Source organism: Tasmannia lanceolata, unplaced genomic scaffold (assembly GCF_043159265.1).
Source record: "Tasmannia lanceolata isolate RefF3 unplaced genomic scaffold, GAP_Taslan_0.1 ptg000018l, whole genome shotgun sequence".
NCBI classification, from domain to species: domain Eukaryota; kingdom Viridiplantae; phylum Streptophyta; class Magnoliopsida; order Canellales; family Winteraceae; genus Tasmannia; species Tasmannia lanceolata.
Window position 1 is genome coordinate 59,897,968 of NW_027518695.1, and position 21,424 is coordinate 59,919,391.

General features: G+C 35.3%; 1 long non-coding RNA gene across 1 annotated transcript; it reads left to right on the forward strand.

The window, feature by feature from the left end:
• Positions 1-4,008: 4,008 nt before the first annotated feature.
• LOC143851125 (uncharacterized) lies at positions 4,009-16,142 on the forward strand. The gene is made up of 4 exons (XR_013236216.1): positions 4,009-5,638; positions 5,928-5,971; positions 11,265-11,357; positions 15,862-16,142. It is a non-coding gene; the product is annotated as an uncharacterized LOC143851125 (long non-coding RNA).
• Positions 16,143-21,424: the final 5,282 nt, after the last annotated feature.

The window sequence follows — 21,424 nt, forward strand, 5'->3', positions numbered from 1 at the left end:
ACTCGTGCTTTACTATTGAATTGAGATGGACGACTGGTATAAATTTGATGGGTCTTGCTATTTTTGACAGTCCATGTGAGGTCAAGATAGAAAGATTTGTATGAGTCTTGGGGCATGTAAAGGAGATCCAAAGCAAGTTCGATCAAGTGAACGGTTCAGATCAATTGACTATGTGGCCTACTATGAGATCCCTAGAGCATTATGGGTCCCATCTTTAACTTATGGGAGCCTGCATCCATTTCATACCAGTTCACGTGATGTCAAGAATCGACGATTTGCAATAATTTTGGGGCATGGAGATCCAAAGCAAGGCCCAACAGTTCAGATCAATCAAACTTACTTTTTCTTCCTATTGTTGGTCATTATTTCTTAGTTTTTGCAAGCAATAAAGAGTATTTTAATTTTCTTACCATGATAAGAACGTGTAGCTAGATTTTTTTTCCTTTGTGTGGTGCTCCATGGCTTGCTACATAAATCTCAAAGATGAATTATTGCATCTTTTTCTTTTTGGTCTGGCAGTCACAATCGAACTTACTTTTCTTCCTGTGTAAAATTTGTTTTACACCCATTTTACGTCAAAATGATGATCCATTACTTGTTTTTCCCCTCTGCAAGAGGTTCTCTATGCTAAATAAAACCAGAGGCTTTCAGAGTTATTATCAGTTCTAGAGAAGCAACCATCTTTGTGTTCTAAACTTGCTTTTTCTGAATCACGATTTGTTAGTTCGTTGCTTCTTTCTCTGGGTCTTGGTTGAACGAACATCCCAATCAACAATTTTTTGGTAGGTCGGATCAATGGATCTTATCATATGAACATTGCACATTAAAAAAGAGCCTAAGAGACACCGTCTAGCAATTTCTTTCTCTTAACTCTAGGTTTGCAAACTACACATCTTTTCCTTAAGATTAAGTCCTATGAAATCAATAGTTTAGGCACCTTTAGTTTTGGATTTTGAGAATTGACCGAGTCCAAAATTAATTATCGAACTAAAATTTTAACTCCATTCTCGGTCCAATAATCAGTTTTCGGACTCAAATCAATTCTCAAAATCTAAAACAAACAGTCTAAATGAGGCCCAATGGAACGAAGAGGCTAAAGTCATTTGATCAAGGTGGGGTCGGATTGACAGATCCTATCAGATGAACACATGTGGTGCTCACTTGGAACCTCCATTGATGAATGTATCTTCATCCTTATCAATATTTCTAAACTTTGAATGGCGATGATAATTTTGCACCCCTCTTGGATAATTCACACCCCTTTAACGGGAATCGATGTCAAAGAGCATTAAAAGTCTTGCACATAACCTTCCTTTTTACGCTTTTTTATGTCAATTCATAGTAGAGGGGTGCGAATTATCCTAGGGGGGTACAAATTTATCATCTCGCTACTTTGAGTCTTATAAGTTGAATTAATTAGTCATTGCAGATTTTGCATCTCTCAATACATATCTAATGTCTGCTTCGCGGTTATGTTATGCCCTGTTTGTGTTGGAGTTTGAGTACTGATTGTGGGTCCAAAATTGATTAATGGACTAAAAATTAAACATAAATTTGAGTCCAATAATCAGTTTTGGACTCACAATCGGTTCTCAAAATACAAAATTGAGCCTTAAAGTTCTAATCTTGTTTTGGAGCTTCTCGATCGATCTATACTTTTTTCTAATGTGTGGTGCCTCGATGGCTAGAACACGTAAATCAGGAAGAATAATTATCGCTTCTTTGTCTTTTATGTAGTGTGGGCACAATGAAGCTTGCTTTTCATTAAGTCGGTTACTATAGTGTGATGCTCCTTGTCGGCCATGACCGTAAGTACACACCACTTTTCAAGTATAAAAGAAGGGCTATGTTTGGTTGCAAGCAATTACCTGGAACTTACCTCGTGGAATATTGGTAGGTAGTTTTTGCTTGTCAACCAAGTAGAGTACTGGTAGGAGGCATCATTACCAATATATAGATAGAGAAAAAAAGTAAGAGAGAGAGAAAGAGAGAACATCATTCCCAAAAAAATCACATTTTTGCAGTCCTTTGCTTGTATTTTGTTAATAGAACTGTAGAAGACATGGGTGACATGTCACTGCACAAGGAGGATTCATTCGTCTAATGCCAACCAAACATAGCATATTGATGATGTGGCACCCAAAACTCAAGTAAAATTGGCTGCTACAAAAGCCAGGCTCTTGTGCAACCAAACAGAGACTTCTTTCCTATTTCACGAGGAGATCACTTGACCACTACTCTACCAAGACACAGGTAATTAAAAAAAACTAAATGGGTTCGTGAGAAAATAGCATTTAATTGATTCTACGTTGAAACATGACACCTGGATGGTCACATGTGATCATCATAGCCTGGAAAACTAAGCTAAGTTAATTGGGCGTGATCGACTAGTCACAATGGGGCCCGCTTCCCGTCCTGTTGTGCCACAATCCATAAACAAAGATGATCCCATACATCCACAGAAATACAGAATTGACTGCACCTTTCTCGATTGTACCCTCGAAAATAAGTTCTCTAAAGACTGGCCAACTCTTTTTCCATAACTTTATTTTGCAAATTTGAATATTTCTTTGTTTTTGAGGAAAATTTAGAACTTGTTTGGTAAGCATGGAAAATTGTTCCTTTGATTGGTTTATTGTTTTTCTTTTATGATATTTATGAGCTTTTCCGTATGTCCTAACTGCCCTTGCAGACTTTGGATACATAAACTATCAAGATCAATCTTCTCATCAAAATCAGGTCACATATTTGGACTTGCATCTACTATCTAGACCTTCGATCTAAAGGGCCATGAGGCTAGGCCAATGGTCATGGTCTCATGCCCATGGATTTAAATTTCGGTTTCGGTCCCAGTTTTGGCCTTCGTTGAAACTGAAATTTCTGCCGAACTTCGGCAAAAAAAAATAAATTAATTAATCGTTTAGGAATTTCGACCGAAATTTCATTATAATATTATTTTTATAAATTTTTTTTTTTTTCGAAGTTTCCAAAATTTCGGTTAAAAGTTAAAACTATACCCATGCCAAACATTAAGACTAAGGCCTAAATATAATTGATTTTCTGAAAGAAAAAGAGGGTAAACATTATCATGTTGTCGACTAGCTATTATCCAAGTTCTAAACTTCTAATCTTGTTTTTGCTTATTTGGGGCTTATCCATTTGATTCGAGTATTATCTAAGTTTTGCCCAGTCATTTCTTGTTACCAGGGATGAAACTGGTACGAGGATTTTTTCTCTCTTGAAGCCACCTCGGCTGTTTTTCTAACCTGTGGTGCTCGTTGGCTTGAGCACTTGAGTGGGGTAGATGAATTATTCCATCTTTGACTTTAAATGCAGTGTTGGCCACAATCAAACTTTGCTTTTTAAAGTGGGCACACGGAACAATGACATTAGCTAGTGCTCAAATGGGCCCCATTTGATTGGTAAAAATCTCTCCACTCTTGCTTTACTATTGATTCGAGATGGACGACTAGTATGAATTTGATGGATCTTGCTATTGTTGACAAGTCATGTGAGGTCAAGATGGAAAGATTTGTATGAATTTTGGGGAAAGATTTGTATGAATTTTGGGGCATGTAGAGGAGATCCAAAGCAAGGCCCAACGATTCAGATCAATCTATATCCGATTGTTGGTCATTAATTCTTAGTTTTCTAATCTTCTGACCATGATAAGAACGTGTAGGCGATGTAGCTAGATTTTTTTTCCTTTGTGTGGTGCTCCTTGCTTGCCACATAACTCTCAAATATGAATTATTGCATCTTTTTCTCCTTACTTTTCTTTCTGTGTAAAATTTGTTTTACTCATAAAAAAAAAATTTGTTTTACACCCATTTTACGTCAAAAGAATGATCCATTACTTGTTTTTCCCCACTGCAAGAGGCTCTCTGTGCTAAAAAACAGAGGTGTTTTGAGTTCATAGTGATCTAATCTTGCTTTTTTGGAAGCACAATTTGTTAGTTCGTTGCTGCTTTCTTTGGTTTTTCTCTCCAATACAGGAAGAAGGTATGGCAGATCTATTACTGTTTTTGGAGTTTCTAATCTTGTTTTTGGAGTTTCTCCATTTGATTCCAGTAGTGATCCAAGTTTAGCCTAGTTATTTCTTGTTGCCCGGTATGAAACTCTACTAAGATTTTTTTATCTTTCTTCAACTGAGCCCTCCACCTTAGCTTTTTTCTAATGTATGGTGCTCGTTGGCTTGAGCACGTGAATGGGATAGATGAATTATTGCATCTTTGACTATTAATGGCACAATTAAATTTTGCTTTTCTTAACTATTGTTTGATGACATTAACTACTGCTTAAATGGGCCTCATTTGATTAGTAAAAATCTCCCGACTGGTGCTATACTAACGATTTGAGATGGACCACTAGTATGATCCCATGAATTACATATTTTGGCAATATGATTGGCAATATGTGTCCCATCATTAACTAATCTGATCCATCCATTTGATGGGCCATGCTATGTGATGTCAAGATGGAAAGATTTGTATGATTTTTGGGGCATATATATAGGAGATCCAGAGCAAGGTCAATCAAGCCAACGTTTCAGATCATCTCACAGATGAATTATTGCATCTTTTTCTTTTTGGTCTTGCCTCACAATCAACTTACTTTTCTTTCCGGGCGGTGATAAATTCACCCCCTTCTATGTATGAATTCACCCCAATTTTTTCAAAATGGAAGGTACAGCCCATACCATAGGATGATCCAAACCGTCCATTTGATGGGCCACATGTAAATAGGTTGTGCCCCAAAAATCATTTCCATAGGATGATCCCAACTGTCCGATCTATAGAATTTTTCACAATTTGAGTCCCTCTTTAGATCTTGACATCACATAGCATGGCCCATCAAATGGATGGATCAGATTAGTTAATGATGGGACACATATTGCCAATCATATTGCCAAAATATGTAATTCATGGGATCATACTAGTGGTCCATCTCAAATAGTTAGTATAGCACCAGTCGGGAGATTTTTACTAATCAAATGAGGCCCATTTAAGCACTAGTTAATGTCATCAAACAATAGTTAAGAAAAGCAAAATTTAATTGTGCCATTAATAGTCAAAGATGCAATAATTCATCTATCCCATTCACGTGCTCAAGAATTAGATATTAATGAGTGTCCACAACTATAGTCATTGCCAAACATCATCGGCCTCCGTAGGATGAGAATTAGAAAGTGCCCTCTAATGCAGCAGTTTCCAGAGGGAATGCTCGACATGCTTACATATCTCTCAGTTGATAATGTTGAGATCTTTTCTAAAAACCTTACATCCCTCCAAACCTTGAAAATTTCTGAATGTTCACAAGTCGAATTCTCTCCAAGCATGCTACTGCCCCCCACGCTTAAAACCCTCAGTATCTTTTCTTGTGATAATCTGAAATCCCTGCCCAAGGGGATGTTGAAGAACCTCACCTCCCTCGAAACATTGACCATTAGTTGGTGTCCTCAACTCCTTTCCTTGCCGGAGGAAGGGCTGCCCACCACGCTTCTGGGATTAGGAATTTATGGCTGTCCGGAAGTATGGAAACAGTGTCAAAGGGACGGAGGCCAATATTGGCCCAATATCTCACACATCCCCAAAATAGAGATAAATCACTCGAGGGTTTGAAGACTACTCTGGAGAAGGTACACGACTGTCTCTCCTCTTGGCTTTTGTTTTATTTATTTTTGGTATGTAAGGTGGGATTGAACCTCCGACCTCCAGGTTGATGAAAAAGCCTTAACCATTGAGCTAGAGGTTCAATCCCAAATTAGGGCTCTTGGATTTTATTAATCATATGAATAGATTTCAATCCATTATTTATTTTAAAGAATAGTAAACCTCAATTTCTCTCTATCTCTCTTCATTTCCTCATTTTCTCTCTTTCACTTTCTTACAAAACAAAGGAAATAATTAATTTTACTGGAATTTCAGGTTCATAAAGAAGGACACTCATCCATGAAAAATTAAAAGAAAAGGCAAGTGAAAATTACCCCACTTTCTTCTCCCCAATCCAATCATTTCTTTAATTTTTTCATTATATCTCAATTTTTTTTGTCTTAGTCTTTGCCTAATATACAGTAGATTATGACTTGTTTGAGACAAAAGGAACCCTAACTGGGATGAATTTATTTTTTATGCTTCATTGAATTTATGCTCTGTTTTGGACCCGTTGATTTATGTGCCTTGGGTGGAGTGTTTGTTGTACTTTTCTTTGTTTTCCTTTTTCAACAAGTTTCAACTAATCCTTGAAAAAGGAAAAAAAAAATCTTTGTATATGTATACATTACTTGAGAATTTGATCAATGTATGAATGTGAGATCTGTGCATAATTAAAATTAACAAAGTCAAACCAGCCACCATGGATTTTTATTTTCCTTGCTACTCATTGGTTGTTCCTTGTCATTATTTCTTGGTATCATTCTATTAATTGATCTTGTGGCTGAAATTTTAGGCATTCAACTCTTCTTCCTTTTTATTAAGTGTTGGTTTGCTTTAAATGTTATTTGATTCGTGATTTCATTTGCAATTGATTACATTCCCTATACTTATAAGAAGATGAAATTGTGTCTACACTCTAAAGGTTTCCCTCTTGAATTTATTATGCCAACTTCTGTTAGAACTGAGCATCAAAACTCTGTTAATTTTTAGGTTGAGAGGTACATGCAAGATGTGATGCTAGTAGAATGCTTTCTTTGTTAGTATGTCTAGGTTGAGATATTTTAATCTAAAATCAAATTCCAAATTAGTTGATGTGATGCTAGTAGAATACTTGTGTAAGAGATTTGCCGGACTCTTTGTTCTAGCTCTATAGATTAGAATGGAACAACATGATGCTGGAAAAAACATCTACTCAAAGAAATTCTAGATGCCCATACAAAATTCTGTCTTACATGGTTCAAAGTAGGTTAAATGTTTTTCTTTGTTATATGTCTAGGTTGAATTTTTATTCTCCAAAATCAAATCTGACATTAGTTGATATGATGCTATTAGAGTGGTTCTTACATTTTTCTTCATTTATTTTCGAATTTACTTACCCAGTAGTCTAGAATAAATTGTTACCTTTTTTGTAACAAAAAGAATCCAACTGGGATGAATTTACCGAGTACCCATCGCTGAATTTAAGCACTGTTCAGGCTGCTTTGGTTCTTATGTGTTTTCCTTTTCTTTTTCCTTTATTGGCTTTTTCCCTTGGTGTAGTATATGTTTTATTTTTCTCTGTTCTCCTTTTACAATTAGTTTCAGTTTCTCCAGAAGAAAATAACTGTCTTCATTAAGAATGTGATCAATATGTGTAACTAAGATCTATGCATAGTTAACTTTATTAATGTCAAACAAGCCACCATGGATTTTTATTGAGCTTTCTATTCATTGGTCGTTCCTTGTTATTATTCTTTGTATCTTTTTTATTGGTGATTTGATTTGCAAACAATTACATTCCATATGCTTATAAGAAGATGGAGTGGTGTCTAAAGGTTTCTCTTTTGCATTTATTACAGCAACTTCTATTATAACTTAGCATCAACATTGAATTAATTTTCCAACTTGCCTGTACCTCTGTCTCTATCTCTCCCTCTTTCTCACACGTGTGCACACACATTGAATTTTTTTGCTAAATAAGAAAAATTAAAAACACAGACGCAAACACACTGGCATATTTACTTCTTTTTTGTTAAATAAGAAAGAGTTAAACACACACACACACACACACACATGTTAACTTAAATTGCTTCATTGGACCTTTCTTAGTTGCAACTTTTTATTGCTCTAAACTTTCTCCAATTTCTTTCAAATTCTCATCTACTCTTTTAGCTTAGGCCTACAAAATAAAGAATGATAAAGAAGTTGGAGGTTATATCCTAGCTCACCTACCCAAAAAAAATGAATTATCCCTGCATGTTTCCATATGTTTCCCCTTCTCCGTCATATTTGGATGCCTTTATCCATTCACCGAGGTTAGTCAAAAGTCTCAGTTGGGGCTAAATGTGATTCTAAAGACTGTATCCATGATTTCTTGTACAAGAAAAGATAAATGGGGAACTGTGGTTTCTGCATTCAGAATTAATACAATATAGTAGACAACAAAAAGTTGACCTTTTACTTCTTCTTTGTAAAGAATTTCCTTTTGGGGGTCTATTTATGAAATATATTATGTTAGAATAAGCTTATTATTTCCTTTCATATAAACTCAATCCTATATTAGATAGTTTCTATAGACTGAACATGTTCTCAAGCCAATTTGGTTGGGAAGAGTTCATTTCATTGTCATCCATATTAAGTTTCTATATATGGATTTCAGTCCAATGACCAATTTGCTTTTGTAAAATTACATGCAAGGTTGTTTTGGATTTTTCTTTATCCCAAACTATCAACCACCCTACGCAATAATGTCAACTCATCTTGCTACATCTGGAGAAAATTGTCTTTCTTCCATCATAGTACCTCCATATCCAGTCTAGATTAAATTTCCTTGAAGCAGAGACCAGAAAATTTTCATAAAGAAGGAAATATTCCTTTATTCAAACCTCCAAATGCCTATACTATCTTCTCCAAAGGAGGATTATTGCATGATCCATTCATATTCATAAATAGAGTTCACCTTACATGACAAAATATAAAAATTAAGCTTCATTGGAAGGTACGGATCGTTCCTTTTTCCATATTTGTCTATTGATCTCAGTCTTAATGTATAAAAATTAATCCCAGTTGATTCATGCCAAGCCTCCAGAGCCCAATATGGAACATGATTGCTGAAACTTCAAACAGTGATTAGGAACATGCATATCTAGTAGTCATGATTAATGTATAACTGATGTAAATCAAAAGTAAACACAACATGAATTGGAAGATTTTTTTAATGTATGAAGAGAAACCAATGCTACAGCCATCTATTGTCAAAAAGGTGCTGCCCAAGGGGGTGAACTTCCCTCTCCTCATCATCCCCTCCAACTTGATCGATCAGGAGAGCATTATATACGATTATAATACTTTTCTTTCATTAATTCCCTGGTAGGGGTCCCCCAAACCCCAGCTTACCCACCCAAAAAACTTTAATTCGAACAATGAAGTAGAGAGATAGAAAATTTTAAAAATTCCTATAGAAATTTCCCAACAAATAAAAAAATTCCAAAATCATGAACTGTTTTTTCATAGAAGCAGTAAAAAAGATCCATTAAAATTAGCAATCATGAATTGTTTGTGAATAAAAATATCCATTGAAAGGAATAATCATGAACTGTTCCATTGAAAGGTTACCATGAATTATGTGGAGAGCCCTTGTACAAAAAGCTTCTTCTAATGTCTACACCATAACTTTCTAGTCCTAAACTGATAGTACTTTCTAAATGAACCCAAAAAAATGTCTCCTTGGTACTCTATAACTATTGAAACTTAAGTAAGTAATAATATTCTTTGCCTAGAAAACTCAGAAAAAACAACTTTTAAATTATAAAAACTATCGATTTACCTACTTCCTAGAAACAAACGATGACTATTTCTCCTATTACATGTTTGACGAAAATTCAAAGCTATCCAAATACAAATAGCTAGAACATGGGTACAAAGCACAAAGAAGGATGTGGAGGAGATAAAGATAATTTCAATGCCAACGATAAAATAACATTTAACACTATCCGGAAGTTGAAGGGAAGAAAGGCTGCTCGGCAATTCTATATTCCTCACAATTACCAGCTTTCAATCTTTTAAGTATAAATGTCATATCAATCAAAAGTTCCATACATGAACCATGAACCAACTCCCTTATCTGATATAGGCTATCATTGAAGATTTCGAACAACTTACAAAGAATAGCAAACTATGAAAGGTAAAGTTATGCAACCTACAATGCATGGAAAATTCAAATACTAACTGCATTCATCCTAGAAACAGTCTACAATGCATATAGGTCAACGATTGGCAACTCATAACTACCATTTGGACCCGCAATATGTGGTCACAGTAGATTGACCATCATTCTTTTCTCTATTCAAATTCCTTCTTTTTATGTTTTATTTTTTTGAAAAGGTAACAGATTTTTTTATTGCTGTAAGAGTAAATACAACAGAGGGCACGAGACATCCCACAAGTGTAAAAACCCATAGAGCATGGAGCCTGAAACTTCCAGTCCACCCATAAGCATACCAACTGATAGCAGACTCACCAATATGCCTCCTTTTTATGTTAACTTCCTTTTCGACTCTTTCTTTTATTCTTTTTAATTTCGTCCACTTTTATCATGGCAAAGATGGCCTCCTCCTTGTGAACCATGTGACTTATATTCTTTGGATGACATCATTCTCCCTTGCTTGGAAAGAAAGTCGCCATTGGGTTTCATTCAACTCACCATTTTGGAACTCCACACAAGTGAACATCTTGCCAAAAAACAAAAGTAGCTTGCATCAGAAGCCATCCAATGAGACTATTTTTTGCCTTGAATGTGGTCTTCCCATTCATTACCCGAGTTGACTCGGATTTGATCTAGCCACTTCTTAGTTTGACTTTGTTGAACATTCTATACTAGTGAGCATTTCAAACATGTCATCTATCTACGTCTATCCGTGCTTGTTGATTTCTGTTTATTATGGTATTTTAGTTTTTTGGTAATTTCTTTTATGCAAAATACATTGTCAAGCTCATTAATAGAAAAAAGAAAAACAGATTATTTTCCCCTATGAAGGATTTCTCCTCTCTCTCTCTCTCTTACATGATTTTAGAAGATATTACACCATTCCATTCAATAGGGATCAAGTTCCCTTAACAAGGGATTGAGTTTAACCTCCTATTAGATACACAGTTTTCCTTCTTACACCCTTCGAAGCCATAGATCCTTTTTCCTCTTCTATATAGTTCTCAATTCTATCTTCTTTTCAAAACCCTAATCCATCTCTCTCCAAAAATGGAAATCCCACACAGATCATACTCTCCTCTTTAAAAAAATTTACCAAAAATTTTATTATTGTCTCACTGTAGACTCTTCCAACAAATTATTTCTAGGAGTACAAGGTCATTCAATTCTTTATTATTCAGTTATGTTTTTCTGAATACCCATTATCGTTTGAATTATCTACTTGTTTAGATGTTGCTTTAGTTGAACATGCAGCGAAAAGAATTTTCATCCTGTAGTTTTTCTACAACTTTACATTCCATGACTTTATTTATCTCAAAATTGTTATGTTTTTGTATTTCATCTAAGCAATAAATCAAAGACGTACCAAATTGACGCGAAGTTCAAGTAATATATATGTCAACTTACATGCTAATCTTTTCATTCAGGTTAAGCGAATTCAGCGGGCACCATTCTCTTATGGAACAATACAGATGGCATATTATCTAAATATGCAGTCTGGAACGGATCTTGAACATCATGTAAGTATAGAATTTAATAACCAATAGGTACCTCCGTACAAAAAAAGTTATGCTTGGTTACTATGCAATTCATGATTTCCTTCTTACCAACCACAAAGATAAATCTGCATACATTTTGATGTTTTCCTTTCCTTTTGTATTGTTATATTGGTCTGATGCTTCAGGACTTCCTAAAGGAGCCTCATGAACTGTCTTTTGACCCAATATGTGTTCGTTTTTTAGAATAGAACAAAAAAGGAAGAAGAAACAAGTTCAGAGAGTTGAATTGCAATATTCTTAATAGCTACCACAAATTCAAATAGCCAATAATGAAATCTCCATTACCAATTCTATGTAAAATGCCTCTAGATGCACAGCCAAAATTGTTTCTTGAAGCTCCGTCTTTGTTAACAATTTTTCTTTGCTTTGCTGGTGTGTATTGTGTGTAACTTTCTACTAAAGCATAAGTGGGCAGGGATTGCAATGCAAAGCCACTGGCTCAATCCCTAAGTCTTGTACAATCATTGAAAAACTGATGGTTCAGATGCAACCGAGCAACTGTAGTATGCTTTTCAACACCAAAACCATGTTTTGTCCGGCCCTAGAAATCTTACTAGTTGAGCTCTTTTGGATTCTTCATCTGTTGATCCTACCACAGATGAATTTAATGTTTGCATCATTTGATTGGAAGCTTTGCCCCCCCTAAATGAATAGGAGTTGTAGTTGTAGAAATCTTTTTTTTTAAGACATAGGATATCCCCACCCCAATTTTTAGGGTGGGACAATTCCCTACAGATACGCGCAATCACCCTACATGAATAGGAGTTGTAGAAATCTGACAGGCCTAATTCAATCTCACGTACAAAAGGAAACAAAAAAACTAATATAATGATAACACGAGTGTTTTATGCGGTTTGAAAATGGTGCCTACATCCATGGGAGAGACGACAATCTTGTATTATATGAAAAACATATGAACAAAAATTACAATAGATTAATGAAGTAGAACTCTTGGCAGCTCTTTGTATCTTCAAGGAAGAACTATTCGAAAATCTTATAGTCAAAGGTGATCCATGCCAATTGATGTAGTAGAAGAATGTCCTATGGACCTTGGAGATTAGCAAAATGGCTGTTAGAATTCTATCTATAAATATTTAGTCCAACATTCTTCAACTAGATTTCGACATCTGCTAAAGATACTGCAAATAGGAACCAAAGGAGAGAGCGTGGAGCGCTCTTCGCAAAGCATTGAGAACACCCTCCCCTTGCAGTAGTTCGTGGTACACGTCAGAGGGGTTGTTGTTCATGTCCGCGTCCTACTACATCTATCCAAGCAGCGAATGTTTCATCCATTTTGTGCTGCTGTTTTGTTTCAGGCACTATTTTCCTGATGGCAGGTTCTTTTAGATTTAGTTTTTTCTTAGGCATAGTGGTTGGGTTATAGAGTTGTTAGTACTTTTTAGTCACCTGCTTGGTACCTTCTTTGTTGGGACATCTCGTTCCATTTTGCTGTACCACATGGTTTTATTTTCAAATGATATATTTTTATCTTTAAAAATAATAATGTAGCCTAGGCATGTGGTTGTATTCAGAAAGATTACCAGGTTTTAGTCATGAACTTAAGTTGAGTTGGCATGGCTAGTCACCCTACTGAATAAAATGGTGCACGACATTCTAAAATATTGGATAAAAATTATTTTACTTGGAGTAAAATAGGACAATAAATTCAAATACTCAATAAATTATTTTTTGATTTTTAATTTTGGAAACTTGGGGGGCCGATAACCCCATGTTATCCAAGCCTCAAACAAAGACATGGTTCGGAGCAACTGGCGAAAGTGTTGGGACCACTCTTCACAACCCTATCAGACAATATGTATCCCAATTGTTCCAATACTCAGCCATATGGGTGTGTGGCACTATGAGTGCATGGAGCTGGCATTCACTTTGTAACTTCTAATAATTCTTCGATATTGGCTTTACATTCAAGGAAACATTATTGTACTAACTGAGAATCTGTATGAATATGCTAAAAAAACGCATAATAGTGAGAGACTGCAAATTTTAGCAAATACAAAAATAATTTACTAAATAACAGCGTAAGTAGTGAAACAATTTGATTATGTAGCCTGTAATGTAACACTGAAATGTATTGACAATCCTGTATTCTTGTATATGAGAGCAGAGAAATATATTAAAATGCTGTCATTGATTACTTATTTTATTAGGTTGCATCAGTAAACAGAATTGGAAGTTCAAAAAGTTAAAACCTCTACATATTGGCCCATACCTCCTACTGACAAGTAGAAAAACTAAACTAAAGAAATCTAGATGCCAAACATGTAATCAACAATCCAGAGAGTTGCAAAATAAATGTTTGCATAACTTATTAAATGTCTTTCTCCTAATGATAGTACTTTCAGTACCCAATAGGTTAAGCATTGCTGCTTTAGGCACCTCTCAACTGGTGTGTTCTGTTAGAGCATAAGTTTGGACTTGAAGAGGACCCTATTGGGTTGTTGTACCATGAAAATTGCTTGATTTACGATTTGAAGTGGCTTCTTAGGTAATAATATAAGAGAAATGACTATTTTGTTGTACCCTGAAAATTGCTTGATTTATGATTTGAAATGACAATACTTGCTCTCTACCCCTTATAAGTTAGGCATTTCTCTTAACTCTATCCAAAATCTTGAGTTGTGAGATTAGCTAAATTAAGCTACACTCATCATTTATGATCCACGGCTCACTCAATTAGAGCCCTAACTACTTGAATGAAATGAGTTCCAAAGATGCTATTAATCGTTGCGCTGGAACAATCAGGTCGAGAGTTTGTCCAGTCATCTCCATGAGGAATTTAGCTATGCCACCCGCCGACCTTACACTATGAGTACTGTTGTAGCAAAGCCAACAGGAAGATCAGTCCCCGGGCTCAATCTAGGCTATTAGCCAGGGTCAAGATGGATGAAGGGGTTGTCAGGGAGCTTTATAAGGAATTGTAGGATCCATAGCTGAAAATACTGAATCTTCAAGGCATATACTTTTAGCTGCTCAATTTCATTTTGAAGGATTTCTGTTAAATTTTTTCTATCTTTCGGCCTTCATTGAGTTCCTCAAGATACAATCTGATGGCTTGGTGATACGTATTCCTTCTTTGGATGCAAAGTTATATTATGGAAGGATTTGCTGCTCCTCATCCTTTTGGAGTTATGGAAGGAGAGGTATACGAGAAGGTTCAAAGAATGTTGCAAGTTATGACAATGGTCTGATGCTCTGATCAAACTTATTAAAGATGATGTCTCAGAAATGTCTACCAATACTAAGAAATTATGAAGATTTTCTAGGCGTTTGTCTTCCATAGAAAAAGCATCCCTTATGCCCTGTTCGGTTGCTCATTTTGGGGGGATTGTAGGAGTTTCAAATGCTTGATATCTTCCAAAGATCTCCCCAAAGCGTGTTCGGTTGTCATTTAGACCTTTGACCACTAGATAACTTCTAGACATCATTCTTGCTTTTTATCCTAGGTGGAGCCTACGTGGCGGAGATGCTCCCCCCATAATCTTCTCCCCAAATTTCACCATTTTGGTGGAATTTGAGGAGAAGATCTCAAGAAGTTCTTGTCTTATTCTCTTTTCTCCCTTTCTCTCTTTTCCACCCTTCATTTTGGTAATGGCACCCTACATCTTTCGCTAAACTTCTCGCGGATTGCCGCGTAACCGAACACCACCGGTCAATCTTCCACTATTCTTCTCCCAATCTAATCTTCTTGTCTTCTTCCCTTTGATTTCTTCTTCTCCTAATCCCCCACGGAACTTCCAGCAACCGAACAGAGCATTAAGATTTAGTTCTTTCGTCGTCAGGGACTGAAAAAAATTAACAAGCTTGCAAAATTTGTATCTATCCTTGAGAGATTGAATCTCTCAGAAATGGGCATAGTGACTAAACAGTACGTGCACCATATTCAAAATATTATGTCATCTTATTATAATTCTCAATATTTCAAGAGAATACGTCATCTTGCTCATATACCACTCATAGTCTAAGATCTGGTTGGATAGATTTGCTCAGCCTTTGTTGGGGACGTCAAGAAAAAGTACAGAAGGTTATATATTGTTTTATTCTTCACTAAATAATAGTGGGGCCAAATAATTTTCTTATCAGCTGCCTAACTGCCTTTGCAAGTGTTCTAGTGTAAAACTTATTTTGAATAGAGATTGGTGGTGATTAAATTCATTTTAATGTTATTTCTCTATTGGATACTTTCTGAAATATTCAGTTAGCTTTCCATTCAATACTCATTACTGTTTGAATTTGTCACTTGTTTAGATTTTGCTTCAGTTGAACATGACTATGTAAAGAACTTGTCGTACTGTAGTTTTTTCTCCACCTTTAGATTCCATGGAGTTATTTCTCTGGATATTCTATGTTTATGTAATATAGCTATGCAGCAAATCAGGGATGTATCAATTTCAGCTAAAATTAAAGTAATATAAATTCAACTTACATGTTAATCTTTCCATTTCAGGTTAGCAAATCTTTCCATTTCAGGTTAGCGAATTTAGTCGGCACCCTTCTCTCGTTGGAAAAAGTACAAAATGTGAGATTATGTGTATCTGCAGCCCTCTGTCCAGGAGATAATAATGTATGGTTATGTTTTCCCCCTACAAACTTAGCTATGATTTGTTTGTATGCAATTCATGATTGCAATATAAATATGTACGTTGTTATTCTTTTTGTACTGTCATATTGGTTTTATACTTAAATGAGACTCATAGATTAGCCTGTGATTGAATTTATGAAAAGAAAGAGCATGTTGTTCTTGTTTTTTAGCATAGGAAAAAGTCTAGACTGTTGCATTACAGTATTCTTAATAGCAACAAAAAAAAATCCAAAGGGCCAACAATGAAAAGGTTCGGATGAATGTATCTTTTGTACTATCATCCGATCAAGGTGGTCTTAACAACAATAGTGTGGATATGTATTCACGGGTCGGATGAATGTATCTTTTCACATCAACGAGGCACATGTAGAGCTCAAAATGTGGTTGTTGGAAATAGAAGAGTCCAATAGACAGTTTTTTATAATAAAAAAAAAGAGTCCAATAGTCCAAGAAACAGTTATCTTAGCACCTTTCTATCCTGTCATCATAGTTCTATATCACTGTGTCCAATCTATTTGAGAATATTTCAAAATTTCCTGATGGTCGATACATTGGGACCTTCAAATCTTTGTTACAATATAGTGGGGATCAAACCTTTGTTACAATATAGTCGGCCTACCTCCACGTGATGGACATTCTCTCACCTCATTGGATTACTTGAAATGAATGATCGGATGTATCTCCCTTTCGGAAGAAGTTGTTCGAATTGCTCATTCTGTGATAGCTATGCCTATTTAGAGATTTTTTATTTTCTTCCCCATGACTTGGTTATGCTTAGTATTTTTTTATCTTTATTTTGGGGTTTACTCTCATATTCTCAGTCTGTAGGTTTATCCTTTCCCTTTTCTGTTTAATAAAAGTTATCCTGCCATTAAAAAAAACATATGGTGTTAACTATCACACAATAAAAACCAGAGAGAAAACTCGATTCACGGCCTATAATATGGGGAGTAAACTCCATTAGAATCCATTCAAATGGGAACGATCTTGTAGGAGGAAAATAGGAAGGAAAAGACCTAATTGGAAGAGGATTCATAGTCGACAATTATGGATTAGCACATGAAAAGATAAGCTTGGGTGAGAGAAGCAAGGAAAGGAATTGGCCTAACCACGTAAAATCTCAATGTTCATCTTGTGGCTTGTTTTCTTATTTTTACTTTTCTGTTCATTTGTGCACAATCGGATCGGATTTACCTAGCGGATTTTCTCAACATCCTGTTCGTTGAAACCGGGTCTAGCATGTCTTGTCGAAAGATTTTCCATTTATTGCTTCGCAGTTTTGACAGCAAGATTTTACATGTATTGTTGTGCATGTCTTCAAAAAGGATTTCTAACTATTGTGTTATCGAGATTTCTACTATTTAGAAATAACTTTTCTTGAGACCTGGACATTTTATTCATGAAAATACCAAAATATGTTTTATGACAAATTGTTATCTAGATTAAATTCAAGCATGTTTTTTGAGATTCTAATTTCTTATTTATGATAAGCTTCGGATATGTTTTATGACCATGATTGGGGAAAGTATTTAATTTGGATTTCATGTTATATCTCATGGAGGAGGCTATGATCTGATATCCCGCCAATGAGAAGCATATGTTGGCCCTGTCGACTTGTATTCTAAGAAACCGGTTCTTTAACCATCCTATTTATTCCCATTCTTGACATTAGAATCATTTTTTATTCTTTGGAATTCTTTCTAGAATCAGAATCATGCTTCTTAACTCATTTCTGAGAATTATTATTTTAATTCGTTAGAAAAAAATCATCTTCTCTGGTAATGAAAAAAATTTATTCTAGAGTATAATTTGTGACAAACCTAGTTTTATAGAATGAAAACATAAACTTTATAATTATGAAAGGGAAATGTTATCAGCACTACTATAATGATCGGAGGGTTGGGATCAACCTATGGAAATAGTTTTTGGGCACACCCTATTTAGGCTGTGGCCCATCTAATGGACAGTTGGATTATCCTATGGTGCAGACCATAACATACTTTTAATAAAGTGTGGAGTGCCCTCATTAATATATAGTAGTGCTGATAACATTTCCCTTAAGAATATGAGAAAAGGGTTCCTAAGGGTGCCCTCATATAGCTTATATGAGGTGGCTCTTTAAAAACATAGGGGCCCCACATTGTTAGGATGATCCGAAGCATTCATTTAAAAGGCCACATCATAGATATGGTGTGTACAAAAAATCAGCTCCATTGGATCATCCTAACCCCTCCAAAAGTGGGGGCAAAAATGGATAGACACATTTTGTCCACAAATCTGCCCATTTTTGCCCCCACTTTTGGAGGGGTTAGGATGATCCAATGGAGCTGATTTTTTGTACACACCCTATCTATGATGTGGCCTTTCAAATGAATGCTTCAGATCATCCTAACAATGTGGGGCCCCTATGTTTTTAAAGACCCACCGCAGCTAAGCTTAGCTGAGGGCACCCGCAGGAACTGCAAGCTCAAATAGAAAATAGGTGCCAATATCAATTCAAATATTTAGGGAATAATTACAATTGTAGTTATCAAAACATGTGACAATTTATGAGTTTATAAATAAAAAGTGGGTGTTATCAAAACAACATAATGCTAACTTTACCGTGTTGAGTCTAATAGCCCTAAGGCCCTGTTCCTTTCAACATAAAGCTTGAAAACACTTATGTCTCCCTCCCTCGCATGTCATCAAAGTCCGGACCCAATACCGGAGAAATGATATATTCACCCTGTTTTTTACTAGGGAAATAAAAAAGGGGCGAATATATCACTTCTCAATTTTTCTCTCAAATTTCTTTTGCATTGGAAACAATTATTAGAATAAAACGGGTTTCTACCTTAGGCCCTGTTCATTTTAGATTCTGAAAACCGATTGTGCAAGTCAAACAGATTATTGGACTTAATTTTGAATCCAATAATCGATTTGGAGCCCACAATCGGTTGTCACAATCTCAAACAAACTGGGTGTTAGGGTTTTTATTGAAATATGAATTAATTTCCTTTTTTTCATTTCTATTCCGTTGAGGAATTATAAACTGAAGGGTGACCTTGCAAAAAATCATCTACAAGGGCACTTCCATTGGTCCATTTTAAAAAAAAATTGCACGATTTTTTCTCTCCATGATTTAGAAGGAAATGATACGCTTATGGTTAACTTATGGGGATATCATCATAGACTAAAGGTCCCTCTAAATGAAAATTGAATAGGGCTGGTTCAAGGAGAAATTATATGGTGGGCGACCGTGAAGTCCCGTCAAGATGGTACGTGAGACGTACCACCATATTTTATCCAACAGCGGCCTCTTTAAATTACTTAAAAAGTGTGCTGCTATTGGATCAAATATCAAGGTTGGCGGTACCGTTTTAACAGTACTTGACTGTCGGGCACCATATAAAAACTCAAGTTCAAGGTATCTTCTTTTTTTTCATATGTAAAAGTGGTAGGAAATTTTAGAAATACTTTTCCTTTCCAAACTTTTCCAGAAAAAATCCAAACAGAACCTTAGGGTGCGTTCTTCAACAATTCTGGAGATTTTCTTTCTAAAAATTAGAATTAATCTTTATCTTTTAGAGTCCTTTGGAATCAGAATTGTGTTTTTCTAATTTAGGGATAATTACATTTACACCCCCTCAACTATGGCCCAATTCCACTTCAGACCCCGTGGTATCAACTTCACTAAAGACACCTCCGAGGTTTCAATGGGTTTTTTAATGTGACAGAGTGGACAGAGAGGAGGAAATGACTATAATGCCCTCATCTTCCCAAACAAATAATTAGGGTTTTCATACATGAAAACTGAAAATTAGGTTTTCATTCAAACCTTATTTATCAATATAAACCCTCGATGTAGGAGTTTTATTTGTCTTCATTCACATTATTATCATGATTTGCACAAAAACCCTAATATTTTAGGGCTTTTTTTGTTTTTATCAGTATTTTTTATGGAAACAATGTTTGATGTAGCCATGGGGTGGAGTTTCATTGTCGATGGTGGATGTGTCTTGTCGCTCTCTCTCTCTCTCTCTCTCTCTCTCTCTCTGTATATATATATATATATATATATATATATATATATATATATATATACTAGTGGGACACCCGTGCGATGCACGGGGCGACATAGAAAGGTAGGTTTTAGAAGTTTATTTTATAAAAAAGAAAGAGAAGAAATTGCATCTGTAAAGAAGATTACAAATTAGCTATGCTCCATTTAAAATGAGTAGTAAAATTTTTTGAAAAGGTAAAAAATGTAGTAAAACATGAGAGAGAGAGAGAGAGAGAGAGAGAGAGAGAGAGAGGGCTGGTAGAAGAAGGGCTTCCTCTTCCTCACATACATGGAAGAAGATCTGCTTCCAAGGAAATAAATAATTGTATCAGATTCTGCAATATAATCATGTCAATAAAGATTGCTAATTGGAGGAAAATAAAATAAAAATAGATACCAAAGATTTTTTTTTTTTGAAAAGGTGATACCAAAGATATTTGATCATCTACAATAACCAATACCAAAAAACATTGATAGAGATATGCCTAAATATTACGTACCCAGTTATCATAGTTGTCCATGTCAATTCATCTTTGTCAGGCATTCCATCCATTGAACATTTAACAGACATGATCCATCGACACCACCCATTACGTAACATGAACAAGTGATAGCACTGAAGATGGAAACTATGGATTATGGCCAATTTACAGGAAAATAAAACCAAAACAGAAAAAAAACGAAACTCAATGAACTACTATGCTTAGCCAATATAAAAAAACATTGATAGATTCCATTCCTCACTTCACAACAGCACAATTTATCTAATCCACAAAAAATAAAACAGCTTTCAAATTTTCTTGAGAAGCCTTTAAGTAAATGTCACCGCATAATCTCTTGAACAAGGCTTAATCAAGGGGGTGACATAATGTATCATGATTGACAAACGATGATAGATCAAACTCTTTGTGACCCTAAATAGTGTAGGGAAACTGTCTTGGAATAATCTTTGAATAAATCAGGAGAAAATGCAGACTATTAAATCTGTATGTAAGGATATGACGATCACCAACAATACAATATACGATATGATTTTCTTTTTCTTTATTATCTGGTTTTTGAATCGCCTTTTTATTTCATAATATCATAGCCAAATAAAAAATCTTAAACAAAAGTAGCAATTTATAGCATATCAAGAAATAGCTCTAAAAAAAACTTGAAGAAAGAAGCTCTTTGGAGCCTCTGGGTTCCAATTTCAACATAACCTAAAATCAATCCATATAAAGCTCCAAAAAGACTTGAACAAAGAAGCTCTTTGCATGACTCAGGGTTCCAATTTCAACTTAAACTAAAATCCATCCATATAAGAAATCAATCTATTTGGGATAAAACAAACAAACAAATAAATAACATAAAAGCAAGACCTGAAAAGAAAAAGGAGAG